A 19,994-nucleotide genomic window follows, 5' to 3' on the forward strand; every position below is an offset into this window, starting at 1 on the left:
CTTTCACAGACAAAAATTTAGTCTGCCACACTGGATCAAATTTTGTAGCATTTGAAAAGAGCCCACTGTCTTCAGATGAGCATATTCAATACAGATCTAGACTAATTTAACAACCACTCCCTCTTTGTAGGAAGCCATGGGAAATGTTTTTCTGTAAGGAGGATATCCCCTGTGATTTCCCAGCAAAACCACAACAAGGTACAGTTCACAAAGTTCTTTGCACTGGCTTAGAGTGAAAAATGAAGTTTTTTAAAAAAGCAGAAAAATAAATTATTTTGATCAGCACATATTAGAGCACTGACAACACCTGGGGCCCATAACAGCATAGCAGGATTATTGGTAACCATAATTCACCCTGTTAGGAAGCTGCCTAATGTAATAAGAGAGCACACTGTAGGTAACAAGTGGAATGTATCAGTGAAGGAAGGATCTTATTTAAACAAATTAGCATGAAATAACAACCAGGCCAACAGTACTAAGCTGCTAATTAGACACAACTGAGAATTCTTTTTTTAAAAAAAGATACAACAAAATTAAATAAAGATAACCTGATTTCTATCCCTAACTATCTCAATTAGTTCACCAGCAGAGAGACTTCTGATGTGTTCTCATTCCAGTGCAAAGAAAACAGCAGTGTGTGTGTGGCCATATTTCACGGCAACTTATCTGCTTGCTTTGTTCGCTTTTAAAGGCAGAGTCACACATTATGTTTTTGGAGGGTATACAAGGCGTACAAGCTAATGTGCACCGAAAACCGTAGAATGTGGATAAAGAACATAAGCTCAGAAATATGCATATCGTATCAAAGAGCCAGGAATACTACCAGGCTGCAGAAACACCATACTGTACACTTAAAACATATCCCCCTCCGCCCCAAAGAACCCTGGGAAATCACAGAATGATAGAATTGTACAGTTGGAAGGGACCCCAAGGGACATCTAGTCCAACCCACTGGAATCTCAACTAAAGCAACCATGAGAGAAGGCCACCTTCTGCTTATGTAAGCATAGTTTATACCCTCATGGAGCTACAATTCCCAGCACCCTAAACAAAGTACAGTTCCCAGGATTCTTAGGGGAGGGTTCTTTAAATCTTTGGTATGTTCACTGCAGTTGGGGAACTACTTTCTCAAGCACACAGATCAGAAAGCCAAGTCATCAATAAGCTCATGAGGAAAGGGAGTTGGGCACCGCCAACCAGGCTCCTTCGCAAACAAGCACGCAGCATTTGAATACAAAATGTTTCCTGGGCATTATGGGAAGAGCGGTCCAGTCGAAACTGTCTCCATATCTGCCAGACTTGCACACCTCTCTGCTTTCAAGGAGTCCTGAGTGGGGTTAAGCCTTAACTTTCATCTTGCAACACATGAAAATGGAGCAGTGGCCGGGTGCTACAGAAAATGTAGGAGGGACAAGGGGCAAAGCTGGCTGAGAATTCTTAGAACATTAGGCAAAACATTCACATTTGAGGGCCAACAGTGGGGAGAAAAGAATTGCTGGAGATTTTCTCTAATTAGCATCCTGCAGTACCAGGTTCACAGAGCAACAGCAATTACCATTGTTGTTGTTAATTTGGATGATTATCATAATCATCACCATCTAATACTTATCAAGTACCTTTTTCCCCTTCTCTTCCATGTGCCCTGTTAGAGGCTAGTAAAAGTCCTACCCCACTATCAACGTCAGTCCCTCCAGCAGGTCTCTTCTAATATTTCCTGAACTACATATTTAGTTATAAACCAAAAACACTAAAAAAACACACCAAAAAACCAAACTTAAATTTTACAGCTTGAAACTGGTAGGCGAGGAGGGGGCTGGCAAAGATGCAGCTACACAACCCAATTTCTTCTGCTCACTGAAGTGATTAGTAATATTTGCCTGAGGATGAAGTAAGGCCACGAGTGTTTGGTCCTACAATGTTTAATTATTCGTTGCAAAGCCATCCATCAAAATCCTTGTTAGACGTTAATCAAATGCATAAAGAGCAAGATTTATGAGTGACTGTACAGTTTGCAGCATCCCATCCATCTATAACAAGGACTTCTGACTTCCTGTTCAACAGAGGTTGAATGTAGCCATCCGTGTATTAGACACTAATCACAAACAAATCTGGACATGACAGCAGAGAGATCCAATGAAGCATCATCATCATCATCATCATTATTATTATTATTATTATTACTACTACTACTACTACTACTACTACTATTTCCAAAAGCTAAAACTAAAACCGAAGTACTCTGGGGGAATAGCTGTTAGCCTACTGCAGCAACCCCAATAGTCTGCCAATGTGGTGGAGGGGTGGCACCTGAGAGAGGGGGCAGAACCTGAGAGAGGGGTTGCCGTGGCCACTGTGTAAAGCGGCAGTGGGGCAGTCTTCTTTTCCTCTACCTTCAGCTGCCACTGCTTTCCGAACAGGCTTGTTGCTCTCTCTGGGAATGCCCGGACATCTCTTTCTAGCCAGGGCTCCATTTCACTGTGTGTGCTGTGAAGTAGCACTCCACACTTTCCAAACGCCCATTACAAACTTACCCTACCCTCTTGTTTATTTTTTTTAAAAAATCCATATGCACGGCTATTCCTTTTGCATACTTCACTAAGAAGCTGCAACAGGTCTGTGGCAAATTCACAGGTTTGTGTGTTGCCTTATTTGGCAGCAAATGGACAGATATTTGCAGTTTTCTCACATGCAGGCCTATGCAGAGAGAAAGCTACGCTAAACCCTTCTCCTTGTGATGCTGTTAGTTTGTGTCCAGAGTTTATTTTTGTTTCGTTGGAAGAGGGGGGTGCATTTAGACATGCAGCTCCCTCCGCACCCTGGCAGCACTGGGTAGTTCAGATGGTTAGAGCGTGGTGCTGATAGTGCCAAGGTTGCAGGTTCGATCCCTGTTTGGGACAGCTGCATATTACTGCATTGAAGGGCTGGACCTGATAATCCTCATGGTCCATACCAATTCTATGCATCTGTGCTTACAATTTGAGTACAGTGGTACCTCGGGTTGAGTACTTAATTCATTCCAGAGGTCTGTACTTAACCTGAAACTGTTCTTAACAACAACAACAACAACAACAATTAATAATTAATAATTAATAATTAATAATTAATAATAATTTATTTATACCCCGCCCATCTGACTGGGCTTCCCCAGCCACTGTGGGCGGCTTCCTCAGTGTCCGGGTAGAACGATGGGGGTGAAGACGCTCCTTCAGGTATACTGGACCGAGGCCGTTTAGAGCTTTAAAGGCCAGCACCAACACTTTGAATTGTGCTTGTCAACGTACTGAAGCACCACTTTAGCTAATGGGGCCTCCTGCTGCTGCTGCGCCGCCGGAGCACAATTTCTGTTCTCATCCTGAAGCAAAGTTCTTAACCTGAAGCACTATTTCTGGGTTAGCGGAGTCTGTAACCTGAAGCGTATGTAACCTGAAGCGTATGTAACCCAAGGTACCACTGTACTATGGAATTCAAAACTTAATGCAATATAAGGAATAAAAATCAATAAAAATATGATTAAAAACCATACAGAATCTAGCACAGTGCATTACAGTTGCTACAGTGCGCAGAAAGAAAACAGCAACTGGTCTGCCAAGACCCTCAGCAGTTTTCATGGTTCATTGGGGGATGGTGGTTGCAAACCACTGGCAATGACCTGAGGTTGTTGGGAAACAATGAAGGATAGCCATGAGGATATGTTAAGAGCTACATAGAAGGACTCCTGCCAACCTAGCAGTTTGAAAGCACGCCCTAAAAGTGCAAGTAGGTAAATAGGTACCACTCCGGCGGGAAGGTAAGCGGCGTTTCTGTGCACTGCTCTGGTTCGCCAGAAGCGGCTTAGTCATGCTGGCCACATGACCCAGAAACTGTACGCTGGCTCCCTCGGCCAATAAAGCGAGATGAGCGCCGCAACCCCAGAGTTGGCCACGACTGGACCTAATGGTCAGGGGTCCCTTTACCTTTTACATAGAAGGAAGAAGCCCCATCACCTCAACTCAAAGAGCTTCATTTGGCCCTATCTCAAATCTGAGGCTCAGAATGTACTTAGAGAAATACTGTTCTTAATTCTAAATAGATGCCTTTTGTACCTAGCTCTGCTTGGCAAGTCTTGGGGTTCATATGAAAAACAAAGTAGATCTGACAAGCATGCAGTAGACCCACCTCACACACTTCAAGGGGAATGACAAATCCAGCAATATTTCCATCTCTAAAATGATAGCAGGGTTGAATTCTTCCTATGCTATACACAAATTAAGCATCATCAGTAGGCCTGTCAAACAGCTCATTAATTTTAGTTGATTAATAATCTGGCTTTTAACCAAATCAATTAAATTTCAGTAGGTTTGCAGATTGCCAATGCCACAGTAAGGATGCCTTATTGAAAAAATAAAGTGTGAGATAACTAACCATTCATTAAAATAAGTTGCTCACTCCTGGGAGGAAAGACCACCTTGATCATTTTCTTTTCTTTCTTTCTTTTTAATTTCCTGTTTGGTCATCATTATAGAACCAAAACAGCTTCAAAAAAATAAACAAACAATTCTCAGTTCTCCAATGAGCAGCTTCAGAAGGGATGGGGAACCGGTGGTGTTTCAGACATTGTTGGAATCCAACTCCCATCAAGCCCACTCTGCATGGCCAAGAGTCAGAGATGGGAGTGAAGTCTAGTAGCGGCTGGAGGACCAAAGGCTGCCCAATCATGAGATAAAGTCTTAGTTGATTAATCTGCTGGTGAAAGTTTGCAGACCTAATCATCATTCCCTTCCAGAGGTTTATTTCCCATCAACCCCAAGCAAACAGCACAACCCAATTTATCTATTTCACTAACCACAGAGAGTTTCCGAGTCAAGGCAAATGAAGCCAATAAATAGTAGGATGTTAAGTACACAATATGTTAGGGGAGGGAGAAGAGGAAGACATGAATTGATGTTGGAGAAAGAACTTGACAGAGACAACAGCAGACACCTGTCAGCTGTCACTCTTCAAAGCTTTCCCCATCAAAACATCCCTTCAGTTGTATTATCTGCTGCAGATCTCTTCTGGAAACATGACCCATGAGTACAATAATTAATTACAAAGTGTCCTTTGTAGTTTTGGTCACAAAAATCTTTAAAAGCAGTTGGAGGAAGGGATGATAAAAAGCTCAAGGCCTCTTAAAGCAAGTAAAGAATCAACTACTTCTTCCAAAGATGTGGTGAACAAATGAGTCATTACATCATCACCACCACCACCACCATCATTCAGTAGGAGCTGGGCATTAAATACATTTTGATTTTTCTTAAAGCCTTCTTGAGGACCAGACAATTTTTTAATGGCAACACCCACAAATAAGCACAACTCATGTGCAATGATTTCCTACACCAATATTCCTGCATGTATTCCTGCAATATTCCTGCATGTCTGCAAAACAAAGGAATTCTATGGTGTGACGGGGGAGCAGCCAAATATGACCCTTTTCCTCTTCCTATTTTTTAAAAAATAATACTCTCAAACCCAAACTCAATTACACTTATATTATTTTCGGTCCCCAGTTTGTCCAAAGAGAGATAACAGATAGCACAGCATGAAGCCATGGGGTAAAAATAAACAGTTGCTGAACTTCTTTTCCATACATACAATTATGCTGAGGTTAAAATAAGTATCATATACACCCTTTTCTCCTCTCACCATGACCTCATTCATTAACCAACATTTTGGTAAGTTTTTGTTGTTTCTTCCCTACTTTTTCCCCACTGAAAAGCTGTTTAGGGATAATGCAGTATTTCCTCTGCTTTATATCCCTACACCTAGAGGACCATGCTGCTACCTCAAACGACAGCAAAAGAGCTGGACGAGAGAGCCACCAATGGTCTTTAGATTTCAGAGTCAAGTGACACAAAGCAAATTTTAGGCATGCATTTAAAAATGTCAAGTCTAAATGCAGTACACAAAGCCTCCCAGCCTACCTCCAAGATCATGGTACCTAAGCCCAGGGACATCAAATTAAGCTCTGCATGTCCACATGCAAAGATAGAGAAGGCCCAACCTTTTAAAAAAATAAAAAAATGGGACTATTGGAAGGTGAGGGGTTCCTAGGGAACTTAATGTATAGTGGCAAATCCTGGTCGGCTACCGCTCAATGTCCAACAGAGTCTTTTAAAACTTGGTTATATGCCTGCCAGAAAGGGATTGGCTCAATGGATCAACAATGATCGGGGTGGGGAGAGGAATATCATGCCCACGAACTATCACACCCTCCCTTCCTTATTGAGATCTTAAGTTTTGCAAATTATGGCCATGCAATGCTGTTCAATGGCTGCAACATAATTAATCGTTAATGTACCAAACTAAGGTGCTATAAGCAGGGCGGACTTTGGTAATACAGCACCCTACGTGAGGACAACGTTCAGCACTCCCCCTAAATATTTCATACTTTCACAGTAATTCCTTTTTTCTTTTTTTCTTTGCCTCAAAGCCCTATGTGGGGGAACTGCCTGAACCACCCTAAATCTGGCGCTGCTCTAAGAACAAGTAGATGATTCAGAGGCTAGCACTTACAATTCACTAGTAGGGGGAGAGGGCCCGGGGAGATGGCATACTGTTTAAATACCAAGCATGTTAACTCTTAGATAATACAGTGTATTTCATGTTCTTCATCCTTCCAACTAATTACTTAAGACATCCTGCTGCAGTCAAGATGGTAACAGTATATGACCTCAGTCTTCATTAAATGCCACTACTTAATAACAGACTCCAAAAAAGGGCTTAGTTTCATTTACTCCAAGCTCCTGAACTTTAGAAAGTTGTTAATCAGACTCCTATGTAAATGGAATGACGATTAAAGGTTAAGTACAGGTTTCGGAAATTTCAGAAGTTGAAGACGTGTCACCCTTAAAAGGGAGGGAGGGGGGAAAGGGGGAAAGAACTATCAAGCTTTGACAGGAACTAAACATCTTAATTAAAATGCTCAGAAGTACAGTACTCATTTCTGCATGAAGTTCTATTTTCAAATGTCAAATTTAATCAGGCACTTGAGTAAAAATCCGCAATATTCCTACGGAAGGGAGGAAGGGAAGAAAATGCCTTGGGATTCTCCCCTTCTCTGCTTATCCTTAAAAATCCTCTCTTCCAGGGAACAGAATGCTTTCTCAGACACCTTGACGCAACCCACACTTCCTCTTCCCAGAATCCAATGCCGTTAGAGCTCAGGAGTATTGCTGGCATCCTATTTTGCAAACGTGACAAAATATTCAATCAGAGAGGCCCCAGTACATTTGCTCCCTTTCAGAAACCTTGAGTGGCATGATTCAAAAGGATTTATGTTCTCTGGAAATCCCTCCTATATTTCTGTCAAGAGCCTATAAAAACATTTAAAAACAACAACAACACCCAAAACATCATTACCAGGGTGAGTCTAGAACTTCAGGGAGCACTGAATTAACAGCTGGAAGTGGGAGGGGGGGCATGGGCATGCAGGGGGATGCAGCGGCTCCACGCCCAAATCAAGTAAATAAATAGAATAAATAGAAATACTTAACTAACAGCTTGGTTCTGCCCCCCCCCCAAACAAAAAGTCTGTCCCCGCTAACATAAATCCTGTGTATGCCCATGGTGTGGGGTTTGGCAAAAAGCAGAGTGCCAACCACCAGTAAGCCTCACTACTTGTTGTGGCTTCAAATTCCCGAGGGCCAAATAAAGAGATCTGGAGGGCCACATTCTAATACTGAGTCTGTGATGTCCCACTGCTCTCCTACAGCTTAATCAGACTCTGCTTGCTTGGGTAAGGGTAGGGAAAGGTGCACCATATTGCAGGTTTTCTGATGTATTGTCTTATGCCCTGTTGGGAGTTGGAACCCTATCAGCTCCCACGGAGATCTTGATGACATGAAAAAAGTAGGGGTACCCCAGAAGGTGCTACACAGCAAATAGTTGTGGGCTGCACAAGTCCTCCATGCCAAGCCACATAAATCAGGGCTTCAGGTAATAAGCATGGATGGGCATTTCAAGAAAAACCTGGTCTGTGTCCCAGCAACAAATTTCCCGGAATGAGAGTCTAGGTCAGAGACATGAGCAGAACAAGACCAAGTGGAACACTACAGACTCCTTTGTGTCTGCAATAACACTCTCCAGGAAGTGCAAAGGGAGTTGCTGCAGTGCAGCAGAGAGCAGGCCAGCAGTTCCTAGAGATGAAGGCACGTGAGTCCCAGGTTTGAAACTGCTGGTGCTTTGTTGTTGCTGTTGTTTAGTTGTTTAGTCATTTAGTCGTGTCCGACTCTTCATGACCCCATGGACCAGAGCACGCCAGGCACTCCTGTCCTCCACTGCCTCCCGCAGTTTAGTCAAACTCATGCTGGTAGCTTTGAGAACACTGTCCAACCATCTCATCTTCTGTCGTCCCCTTCTCCTTGTGCCCTCCATCTTTCCCAACATCAGGGTCTTTTCCAGGGAGTCTTCTCTTCTCATGAGATGGCCAAAGTATTGGAGCTTCAACTTCACGATCTGTCCTTCCAGTGAGCACTCAGGGCTGATTTCCTTAAGAATGGATAGGTTAGATCTTCTAAAAAGCACAAAAACATAGAAGGCCCTTGCCCAGGGGTAGGCAACCTAAGGCCCATGGGCCGGATGCAGCCCAATCACCTACTCAATCTGGCCCACGGATGGTCCAGGAGTCAGTGTGTTTTTACATGAGTAGAATGTGTGGTTTTATTTAAAATGCATCTCAGGGTTATTTCTGGGGCATAGAAATTCCTTCATTGTTTTTTCCCCCAACATAGAGTCCAGCCCACCACATGGTCTTGAGGGACGGTGGACCGGCCCACGGCTGAAAAAGGTTGCTGACCGCTGCAGTCTTGCCTAGCCCACAGTTTGTTAGCACCCAACAAACAATGGCTAAACTGAGTCTAAACAGAAATATTGGGAATAATAGTCTTTCTTTAGATATCTGATAGTCTCAGATCAGGCCAGGCATATATACCTCCCTGTGCAGAAAATTCTGGATAGCTAAAACATTGTACATACAAATACTATTAACGCCACTGAGGAAACCTTGGATCAAAATGCATCCAGCAGGTTTTAATCTATTAAGGTCGCACTCAAAATCCATAAAGGCCAGTGGTGAGGAATGTATTGCTGTCCAGATACTATTGGACTACAGTTCCCCCCTCAGGCCTGACCATTGGCCACCCTCATGGCGGCTGATGCTGTTGGGAGTCCAACAACACCTGGAAGACCACAATTTCCCTACTCCTGTTACAAAGGCTGTAACATTATGGTGCCATAATGAGGCTCAAGGGAAAGCTGGTGTTTAAAAAAAAGGAATTTGCAAAGTATAAGTGACTGAGATGATAGCCTATTTTACAGACAGAGGAAAAGGGGAAGAGAGAAAGTCAATTCTATATTGACATTAAGAAGAAACATAGAATTGTAGCTTGCAAAGGACCCTGGGAATCATTGAGTCCAACCCCTGCAATGTAGGAATCTCAACTAGATCTACTAGCCAATATGCAAGATGGGTCGAGAATAGTAGGAAAGTAGCAACTGATGATGCAGCATTTAACCAAATGCCTAAGGAAGTATAAAAGTGTAAAACAGTAAAGCTGATTCTAGTTATAGGCAGGCCACTAAAAATGAGTGTTGAATAGCCAGTACAATTCAGAAATGTCTTTAGATAGTATTCTCTTTCCAGGTGGGTTTTTGAATTTGAATTAAATGAGATATTCCAAACAAACCCAGAAACCACTTCTTTCCTACAGGTTAGAAATTGGAGTTGTATTAATTGTACAAATCTAAACCTGCGTGAATGAAAGCTGCTAGGGTCTAGGGAGTGCTACACCAAGGGTTCAAGTATTCTTTCTTTCTGTAGAAGATTTAAGACCTAGCTCTCAAGTGAATGATTCTCAAACTGGCTTGCAACAGGTTGTGATAATATCCAGCCTGCATACCCAAAGCTCGTATATATACACGAAACCTAGCAACTTGTTCCCCTGGCTAACAGATGGAACCAGACCCAGCTTCCCTTCAGTTTCACAGTCCCAGGAAATTAGCAACTGGGGTAGAATGATCTTTCTGTGAGGAAAAAACAGCTCCCAGCAGCAGCTCCTTGAGATGATTGGATGGCTGGACAGAGACACACTTGTCTCCCCTTTGCAATGATGTTTTCTATGGAAGGCAAAGCATTTAGGCTCCCTTGGTCCCCGGGCCACTGCCAAAAAAAAGAATGTGCTTCCCTTCAAATAACTGCTCAAACTCTTGGAATGCCTTTGAGCCAGTCACCATCTCTCAACCTTGTTTACCTTGTTACAGGCTTGTTACAGGTATAAAATGGGGGGGGGGGAGAGAGAGAGAGAGGTACGCTACCCTGCATCCCTCAGAAAAGTAAAAGTAATAAACATCTCACACGTGCACGCACGCACGTACACACACACACACACACACACACACACACATGTTTAGACTTTAAAACTGAAGGTCCACAACAGTACAAGCTTTCAGAAAACAGCCATCATATGGATTCACAAACTTGCACTCCTGATCAAGGGCACCCCCCTACATCGAACCTCTCTTCCACAAGCCCCAGTAAAATTAAATAGGTATTGTGCAAAACCACAGCTGCTGTTTTTAAGCCAGTTTTCTAGCACTCTGAATTGTGTTGCTAAGTCCCAGCCTGATTGAAAAGATGTCAACCATATTTCCAAGCCTTCTAGAAAGGCAGCAGGAAAGACCATTTCCTATCTCCTCCAAACACCAAACACATACTCACTTCCAATTCATCCTGGCCAGCAAAGCTTTTACTGGCTTCACTAGAGAAGTTTAAAAATGAATAGGTGAGAAACTAATACCAGAGGGGGGAGCTCACAGCAAAGAGAAGATTCACAAAGAAGCTGTTAAAAGGAGGGAAATATCTACGCATGAAGTTGCAACATAAACCATTTCTTGCTTTTTTTGCCTTCTTTTTTTAAAAAAGCCTTCATGCTCCACCCCACATTTCTTTTGTCATTTACACTCCGCTATGAAAAGCACAACACTGGGCGACCAAAATGCCACCGTTAAGCGGATTATAATGTTTCCAAACATGCTCCATTACAGCAGAAGTGTAAGTGCATTTCTGCATCAGGGAGCCTTTTCCCCAGCCTTTCTTTCATCAACTTATCAAGTGAAGCTAAACAGCGCCGCTTGCATCTAATGATACTGGGCTTCCCATAATGGGATTAGGAAAAGCAGCATTGTCATTAGTTTCAAGGTACTGTGTGCAGCCTTGCCTACAGTCCTCGCTTTGTGCTTTTAAACAGACATGCCATAAAAAGACAGATGTGCCAATATGAAAGGAGCGGCTGAATTCCTGAGGTATATCTGCATTGCTTTACTCAAAGAAGGGAATCACAAGCATTGGCAATAATGATGGTTTAAACAGACTGGGCGCACAGTTACTGCAGGTAACCTGAAGGCTGAAGTGTGGGACACTACCATGCAAATTCCCAGCTGTTTGTGTGTGCTTGAAAACTTCTGCCCATATATGTTTGAGGCCCAGAGAGCTCCCACCTCTCAACCCAAACCTGGTGTCTTTCTGAGGTCAGTGACAATGTCATTAAAAGGATCTTAACTACAGCTCCATATCTCAGTTGGTGCTGACCTTTAAAGCCCTAAATGGCCTCGGCCCTGCATACCTGAAGGAGCATCTCCACCCCCATCGTTCAGCCCGGACACTGAGGTCCAGCACTGAGGGACTTCTGGTGGTTCCCTCATGGTGAAAAGTGAGGCCATAGGAAGCTAGGCAAATGGCCTTTGTGATAGTGGAGCCCTCCCTGTGGAATACCCTCTCATCAGATGTCAAGGATATGAAGAACTACACAACTTTTAGAAGACATCTGAAGGCAGTTCTGTATAAGAAAACTTTTATGTTTAATGTTTTATTATGTTTTTATATGTGCTGGAAGCTGCCCAGTGCGGCTGGGGCAACCCAGTCAAATGTGCAGGGTACAAATAAATTATTATTATTATTATTATTATTATTATTATTATTATTATTATTATTATTATTATTATCTTCCTCTGGCAGTGTGATAAAGACAGAAGCTCAAGTTACATATTTATATTTACTAAAATTTTGTATTAGTATTTCATGGATGTATTATGATTGCTAATTTAGTTTCCATCTTGCTTCCTAGCAATACTCTCAAAGCTGCTGTGAAAAGGCAAAAATCCTTTCTAGATTGAATTTTTTTACAAACTTCCTTAAAATAGAGTAGTGAAGTATTAAAATGGGCCTCCAAAGGCAGGGAGGTCCAGAGGTTGGACAGCACTGACAAGAAGGACCTAGTCTTTACTGCTGCCAGCTGGACATTCAACAACTGCAGCCTCTTTATATGATATTGAGGCATTCGGTGAAACCCAAGGTAGAAAGTGTTTCTCAAGGTAACTAGCGTCCAAGTTGGGTTTAAAAGTAATAAGCAGCATTCTGAATTTGTTTCCCGAAAACAATGGGCAACCACTACAGCTCTTCAAGCACTGCTGTTAAGACCCTTACAATTCGTGGGCTAAGACTGGATTAAAATTTAATAAATGGTTATAATAACACAGCCAGCAGTAACTACTTGTAGTGGGCAATAATGGAACTGCCCGACTCTATTAAGCAAATGTTTTGGATCAAGTGCAACACCTGCTGCTCTGAACACAGCACCCCTGCTTTCATGTCCTGAACCTGGAAGGCATCAACCCCAGCTATTCAGCAGAACTTAATTATGCTGTCTTCACCTGCTCCCCACCACTTCCAGACTGAAACGAAGCATGCCTGGTATTGAGTTCTGTCAAAGACTGTAAGTTTGTATTTACTGTGCTACAACCACTTGAATTCCACCGATATTCCAGAGAGTTCCATCCATATTGCCACCTCTGCTGGATTTTCTCACTGACCACAATATTCTCAAACTGCATTCTCTGCTCTTCTACTCACAAGCATTTGTACTGCGGGGAGACGAGAAAAACCAAGGAGGAGAATAGTGACTTGATTATTAAACACACAGAGAGGAGGAGGGAAAGGCTAGCACACTTACAAGTAGCTGTATTCTTTTTACATTTAGTGTTTTGCACCTCTATTTATTATTCCATCTAGCCTAATAGAAACAAAAGTACCGCTAAAATGGCTGAAAGCAGCAAAGCAGCATTAACGGAGCACAGACAGGAAGGCAAGTTGCACCACAGCAGCCAAATCTATTCAACCCAACTTCATTATTTTCCCACCAGCAAGTGTGAAGTTCAAATGGACTCTCTTGTGAAACTCACACAGCCTTAACACCAATTCATAGAGACAGGAGTAAGGCAGATGGCTCCAGAGCAGCTTTGCCAGCATCTATCCCACGACTGCCATTTAATTCCTGTGCCTCACAAAGAAACGCTGCTTCATCTCAGCAGAGCCAAGCCAAGGGATTCAGTGACACGAGCCTACCCTGGGACGAAAGGGGAAACATCAGAATGTTAGGCATAAGGCCAGGAAGCCAAGGGAAAGTGATGTGCCAACAAGGCAAGCTAGAGACTCACCTGGGCCAGAAGGGTGATCAATTATGTAGATACTGTTCTAAATAATTCCAAAGAGGTAATGAAGCCCAAAATGGCTTGGGCCCAATACATCTCCTTCCCTGTGCCCTACCATGCTCATCAGTTAGCTGAAAGTTATCTCTTGCTAATGCATCACAGCTGAAAACAATCTAGAGTTGGGGGTCAGCAGTTCACTGATGGTACTAAATTGTTCAGAGTTGTTAAAACAAAAAAAAATAATAATTATGAAGAACTCCAAAAGGATCTTTCCAAGATGGCAAGTGCAAATCAATGTAATTAATTGTCAAGTGATGCATGTCAAATACAACAGGATGGCTCACTTGGTTAGAGTGTGGTGTTGATAACGCCAAGGTTGCAGGTTCAATCCCCATATGGGACCACTGCCTATTCCTGCATTGTAGGGGATTCAACTAGATGATCATCAGGGTCCCTTCCAACTCTACAGTTCTATAATCTAAATACATACTGATCAGGAATGAGACCTTTGGGGTTGTAGCAGATAGCTTGAGGAAGATGATCACCCAATATGCAGCAGTTGTGGAAAAGGCAAATTCCATGCTTGGAAACATTAGGAAAGGAATTGAAAATAAAGTTGCCAGTATCATAATGCTGTTATTTGGTGTGAACAAATTTGGAATACCATGTGTACAGTTCTAGTCACCTCAACTAGTTGTAAGAAATTCAAAAAAGGGCAGCCTGAGAAATGAAGGGGGCGGAGCAACTCCCCTCTGAGAAAGGATTGCAGCAAGTAAGCGCCAACATGAAAAGAATATATAAACTTATGTATGGCATGCAAAAAGTGGATAGAGAAAAGTTTTCCTCCTGTCAGAACACAGTGGGCATCTCACGAAAGCTGAATGTTGGAAGCTTCAGGACAGACAACAGAAAGGACTGCACACAGCATGGAATTTGCTCCCAAAAGGCGGTAGTGATGGCCATCGACTTGGATAGTTTTCAAGGAGGATTAGACAAATTCATGAAAGATAAAGGCTATCAATGGCTACTAGTATGAGGGCTATGCTTCAGTGGTTGGATGCAGTGGTGCTTCTGAATACAGTCATACCTCGGGTTGAAGTAACTTCAGGTTGAGCGTTTTCGGGCTGCACTCCGCGGCGACCCAGAAGCAACAGAGCATGTTACTTCTGGGTTTCGCTGCTCGCGCATGTGCTCAAAATGCGCAGAAGTGGCAAAACGTGACCCACGCACATGCAGATTGCGTTTGCTTCAGGATGCGAACGGGGCTCTGGAACGGGTTACAAACGCTTCAGGTTACAGATGCTTCAGGTTGCAGACTCTGCTAACCCAGAAATAGTACCTTGGATTAAGAACTTTGCTTCAGGATGAGAACAGAAATTGTGCGGCGGCAGCAGGAAGCCCCATTAGCTAAAGTGGTACCTCCAGAACGGACCTCCAGAACGAATTAAGTTCTGAAGCTGAGGTACCATTGTACCAGTTGCTGGAAACTGCAGGAGGAGACGGTACACTTGTCTTTGAGTCCTGCTTGCAGGCTTCCCACATGCATTTGGTTGGCCACTGTGAGAACAGGGTGATAGAGTAAATGAGCCATTGGCCTGATCCAGCAGGCTCTTCCTATATTCACATTTTCTGGAGCCTACATATCTATAGGATTACCTCTTCTCCTACATTCCCCTCCTCACCAGTTAAGATATGCACCAGATATCCATCACTGCATTAAGTCAACACACATTTAGCAAGGAGCAGGGATTTGGGGGTACTCTTTTGTCACTGAATCAACCTCTGCACAGTAAGAATTTGCCAAAATACACCCCTGATAATCTTCAGAAAATGCTGCTACTTATTCAGCAGGGCATTTGAGAGCTGAGACCATGGGTTATGTGAAATTTATTTTTAATTATTTTATTAGCTTTTCTGCTGCCATGTTCATTAGTGTTATGAGCCCAGGCACAATATAAGGCAGGCTAAAAATGTTTAAAATAAATAAATGGTGCTCTAGAGCGTCATTATTACACTTATCAACCATTAGGACAATAAGATGTAACCTAGTGAAGCCACATGTTGTCATATGAATAGTTATACTTCTGCTGATGCCAAACAGAGTTTGGACAAATAATTCTTCATAGCAAGTTTGCATAATCCATGCTATTTGCATAATTAATCCCCGCTTGCTGTGGATATGCAGAAATGAGAATCACTGTTGCAGACTTTTGGTTTGTTTTGATTTGCAACAAAACTCACACACCTCTCTACAGCCAACCTACTGCTCTGAGTAAAAACTCAGCATAGCATAATTGGGAATGTCCAAATGCAATGTCCATCAGCAATGGCTCAAGAATGTGCACTGGTTTGCAATACTTGCAATTCCTCTTCCTGTCCAGCATGGTCCACTCAATTAAAACTAAACAAAAAACCAAGGAGGATTTCTATGGTAGCTGGGAAACAAGAAGATTCCTTATATTAAATGTGTCCATCTAGCCAAGTATCGCCTACTCCGACTGGCAACATCTCTCCAGTATCCCATGGAGTCTCTTTCATCACCTGCTAAAGGTTCTTTAACTGGAGAGTTCAGTGATTGACCTGGGAAAACTTCCACAAGCAAAACAAGTTTTCTACCTGAATGATTTTCCGTTCTCAACTTGCTAATTGCTTTATTCCAAGAACAGAGGGAAATGCCTCTGCCGTTCTTGATCAAAGCCTTAAGGGATCTGTGTATGCCACAGTTCCAATGGAGTACAGAAAACCAGAACAGTGTGGTACTGCACTGGGAAAAGAATGTGTTGCAGCTTTCATTTTAAAAAAAGGTTTCCAGCTGATATGGAAGGTGGGAAGGGGGTTATTGGTTGGTTTAGTTTCTGTTCTTGTTCTTATCTTGTATTTTTATGCTGTGAACTGCCCTGGGATCTATGAATGAAGGGCAGTATACAAATTTAATTAATTAATTAATAACATGGTTGCAAATGTATGCTTCAAAATCAATGGGAAATGCTTGCTGAATGCAGAGAGTTAGCTGAACAAGACTTCCAATAATTGGGGGTAGAGCTTCAGAGTCATGCCTAAGCCTTTGTCCTTCCTCGTGACTAGCAAAATTAGATATTTGCCAAATGCTGTACATAATAAAGCACCATTCACAAAGTAAGAACCATTATACAATTCTGCATAATTCATAGAGGTGACAGAATTTCAAGGACAGACCATTGGTCCATCTAACCCATGAATGTCTGGCAGAAAATGGCTCTTCAACTCAACTTTTCCTACCTAATATCCTTTTCAGCTGCCAATTCCTGGGAGTGACCTGGAACCTTTTTGAATGCAAAGCAGATAATCTGAGTTACAGCCCTTCTCCACATAACTCAGCTGGGAAATCATGCCCTAAAATTTTCTCATGACTCCGACTGAAAACCAAAATGTTTTCATATATAATATGTATATTTACCATTAAAACAACAGGCCACTGAAGGGTTACCTGTCTGTTGGTCTCATTTATGCTTAATTTATTTTATTCTTCTATTACTTTGGGGGCTGGGGGCGCGAGATACCTTTACAGACTGGATTCTAAGCACAGACAATGGTGATTAGAAGTGATGGAAAAATGAGTAGGTTGCAAACCTGTATTAACTTGTCTCTGTTTTATATAATTACTTGCAAGGTTTTTTAAAAGACATTTGCGACTCACAGGGGAGTCTATGAATTTATTGTCTTCCACCATCTAATAAGGCTGGCAGCCATGAGCATTCCCTATTTATTGATGTGACAGCAATTTATCTCCAGTGGATAAAATGCAGCTATTTCAACTTGTTAAACACACACACACAAGGTTTGGGCAAGCAGAGCCTTCAAGCTCCAAAAAAGAATAAATTACTCAAAGGAAACAAAACAACCTTTCTAACAGCAGCAGAGCGCTCAGCACTCGGAGGAGGAACACTGTTACCTGGCAGATGTGAAACACACAACGCAGCAGGAGACGTAATGGCTCAAAACTCTCAGGAGGAGGCAGCACAGCTGAGTTGATGGACAAGGACGAGATCCTAGCCCAAAGTTGGTTGTTGGCATCGCAAGTTCCAATGCTAACTGTGCTCTCAGCTATTCACTTAGCATAGAGATCAATGGGAGGCTGGACTGGCTGTTGTAAATCAAAGTATGCCACCACAGAAATCTTCTCCTCTCCTAGGTATCCTCTCCAGATGCTGCTGGAAAACCATAACCATCATCCCTGACCCACTGACTATGACAACTGGAGCTGCAGGGCATCGATGTTCAGCAAAACCTGGTGGGCATTAGGTTGGTTCACAGCCCACTAGCATCTCTTCATCTCTTGCCTCCATGGTGATCCCTCAGGTCACTACTTTACTTGGTCCTTTTTCCATTAGTCAGTTCTTAGTTCCTTTGTACTAGGCAACCTAGAGTTTTTAGTTTATCTTCACCCACGTTTCTTACCAACACACACAATCTAAAAATTGAAGGAATGCCCTGCTGGGCCACTCTATGAATCCATCTATTCTCATGTTAACCTGTGCTCACTACATGCCTCTGGGAGGCCCACCAAGAGAGAATGAAGCCAATAGTTTTCAACAGATCATTTACAGCAGGCAACCTCAGGCCCATGGGCCACAAGCGGCCCACCGGGGTCATTTTACCAGCCCATGAGCTGCCCCCAAACTGAGCCGCCCGCTCGGTGAGTCCCTGCGCACTGGGCTAAACCGGCATGGCACGGGGACTCACTTTTGTGGTGCCGGAAAGCACGTCTGTGTAGACGCAGACGCCAGAAATCGCAGGTGCGGGCGCTCACACACACCCGCAATCTGGCACACAGAGAGAGCTCCACGGCAGTGAACCGGCCCAGGCAACGTAAGCCTTGCCGCCCCCTGATTTACAGTGATTCCTGTGATTCCTAGATATACTGCATCTGAATCTGTATGATCTATATCAAAACCCTTTGTGAGGTGGCCCTAGCCTTCCCATACAGTAGCAGCTGCACCATTTGTTAACACGTCAAATTCCTTCATCAGTAATCAAAATGTTCATGAGCATTCTATAGGATATCCCAACAGCACAGCCTAATGACTAAATGCAGAAGTTATTGTCCCAGGCAGCAATCAGGTTGTTGTTGTTGTTTTTAAATTAACCCTATTTCAAGAAATAAGAGTCCACCCAACCAACATTATTTTCAATAGCTTGACAAGCAGCAGCATTTTTGCCTGAGAAAAAGAAAACGGACACATTTTCAGTCTTAGCTATACCTCAAACAAATCACTGTCAGCATGAACCATCATTTTTTGAATGCTTCTCTATTCTCTATTCATTTCCATTAAAGCTCGAAGCACTTCACTCCACCGCCCATCCTATCAATCATAAGTTAAGAAATTTCTGGTGTTTGTGTGATGCATTCTAAAAGCATCAAACATGAAGCAAAATTATTTACAGAACAAAATGTGGTCTGGCAGCATCCTACTAAAATGAAGATGGTCAGCAAGCTGGCGGCGGGGGGGGGGTGTGTGTCTTCAAATCTTCCCTCTTCTGAATTTTCACTGTCTCCTTCATCCCTGGACTTCCAAAGGACTTGCAAAGGAGCGTGGGAATCGCCATTCTCACTCACAGTTCAGCTACTTTCTTCTACAGCCTTTAAGGAAGGAGCTGGGCAGGGCAAATATCACGTATTTCCTTATTCCACCCCTTCCTCAAAGAGCTGAGGACAGTGCACATGGTCCCACCTTCCTTTGATCCTCACAACAACATTAGGGCTGAGAGACCATGAGTGGCCGAAGGGCATTCTGTAAGCTTTGGGGAATATCAGGATTCTAAATCCCACAGTTTAAATCCATCATTGTAACTACAGTGGTACCTCGGGCTAAGTACTTAATTCGTTCCGGAGGTCCGTTTTTAACCTGAAACTGTTCTTAACCTGAAGCACCACTTTAGCTAATGGGGCCTCCTGCTGCTGCCGCGCTGCTCGAGCACGATTTCTGTTCTCATCCTGAAGCAAAGTTCTTAACCCGAGGTACTATTTCTGGGTTAGTGGAGTCTGTAACCTGAAGTGTCTGTAACCTGAAGCATATGTAACCTGAGGTACCACTGTACTACATCACAGCCTAGCACAGAACTCTTCTCTTCTAAGTGTTAATAGTTCGGCTTGCATCTCTGTCTCTGTCTCTCTCTGAGAGGCAGAAGATGGGAAGCACAGAGACAGGTCACCTGATTGCCCCGAAGTAAGGGCACCGGTGCAATGAAGGCAAAAAAAAGGCCCTTGCGTCTTTGAATACCTCAGTTGTCTGTGTCCGCCAACATGGATCCACAAGAGGGCACACCCTGGCATACTAGTTTTTCCACAGGCAGGGAGATTTATCATCTGGGAAAGTAGAAAACATGTGACGTTGCCATACACCTTCTCAAGTGATTTGATCACAGGAAAGCTAAGCACGGCATTTCTGAGAGTATCGCTTTGCTCTGTTCCCCAGCCTCTTCTACGCCCGTTGACACCAGCGCCTGCCTCTCTC

The 19,994-nt window shown here is 43.1% G+C and overlaps 1 protein-coding gene across 1 annotated transcript in view; it reads right to left on the minus strand.

Annotated features, from left to right (window-relative positions):
• The window catches only part of EXOC4 (exocyst complex component 4), a 351,415-nt gene that overhangs the window by 248,279 nt on the left and 83,142 nt on the right, over positions 1–19,994 (minus strand). The window lies entirely within an intron of this gene.

This window comes from Podarcis gaigeae (genome assembly GCF_964106915.1).
Source record: "Podarcis gaigeae genome assembly, chromosome: 10".
Classification (NCBI taxonomy): Eukaryota; Metazoa; Chordata; class Lepidosauria; order Squamata; family Lacertidae; genus Podarcis; species Podarcis gaigeae.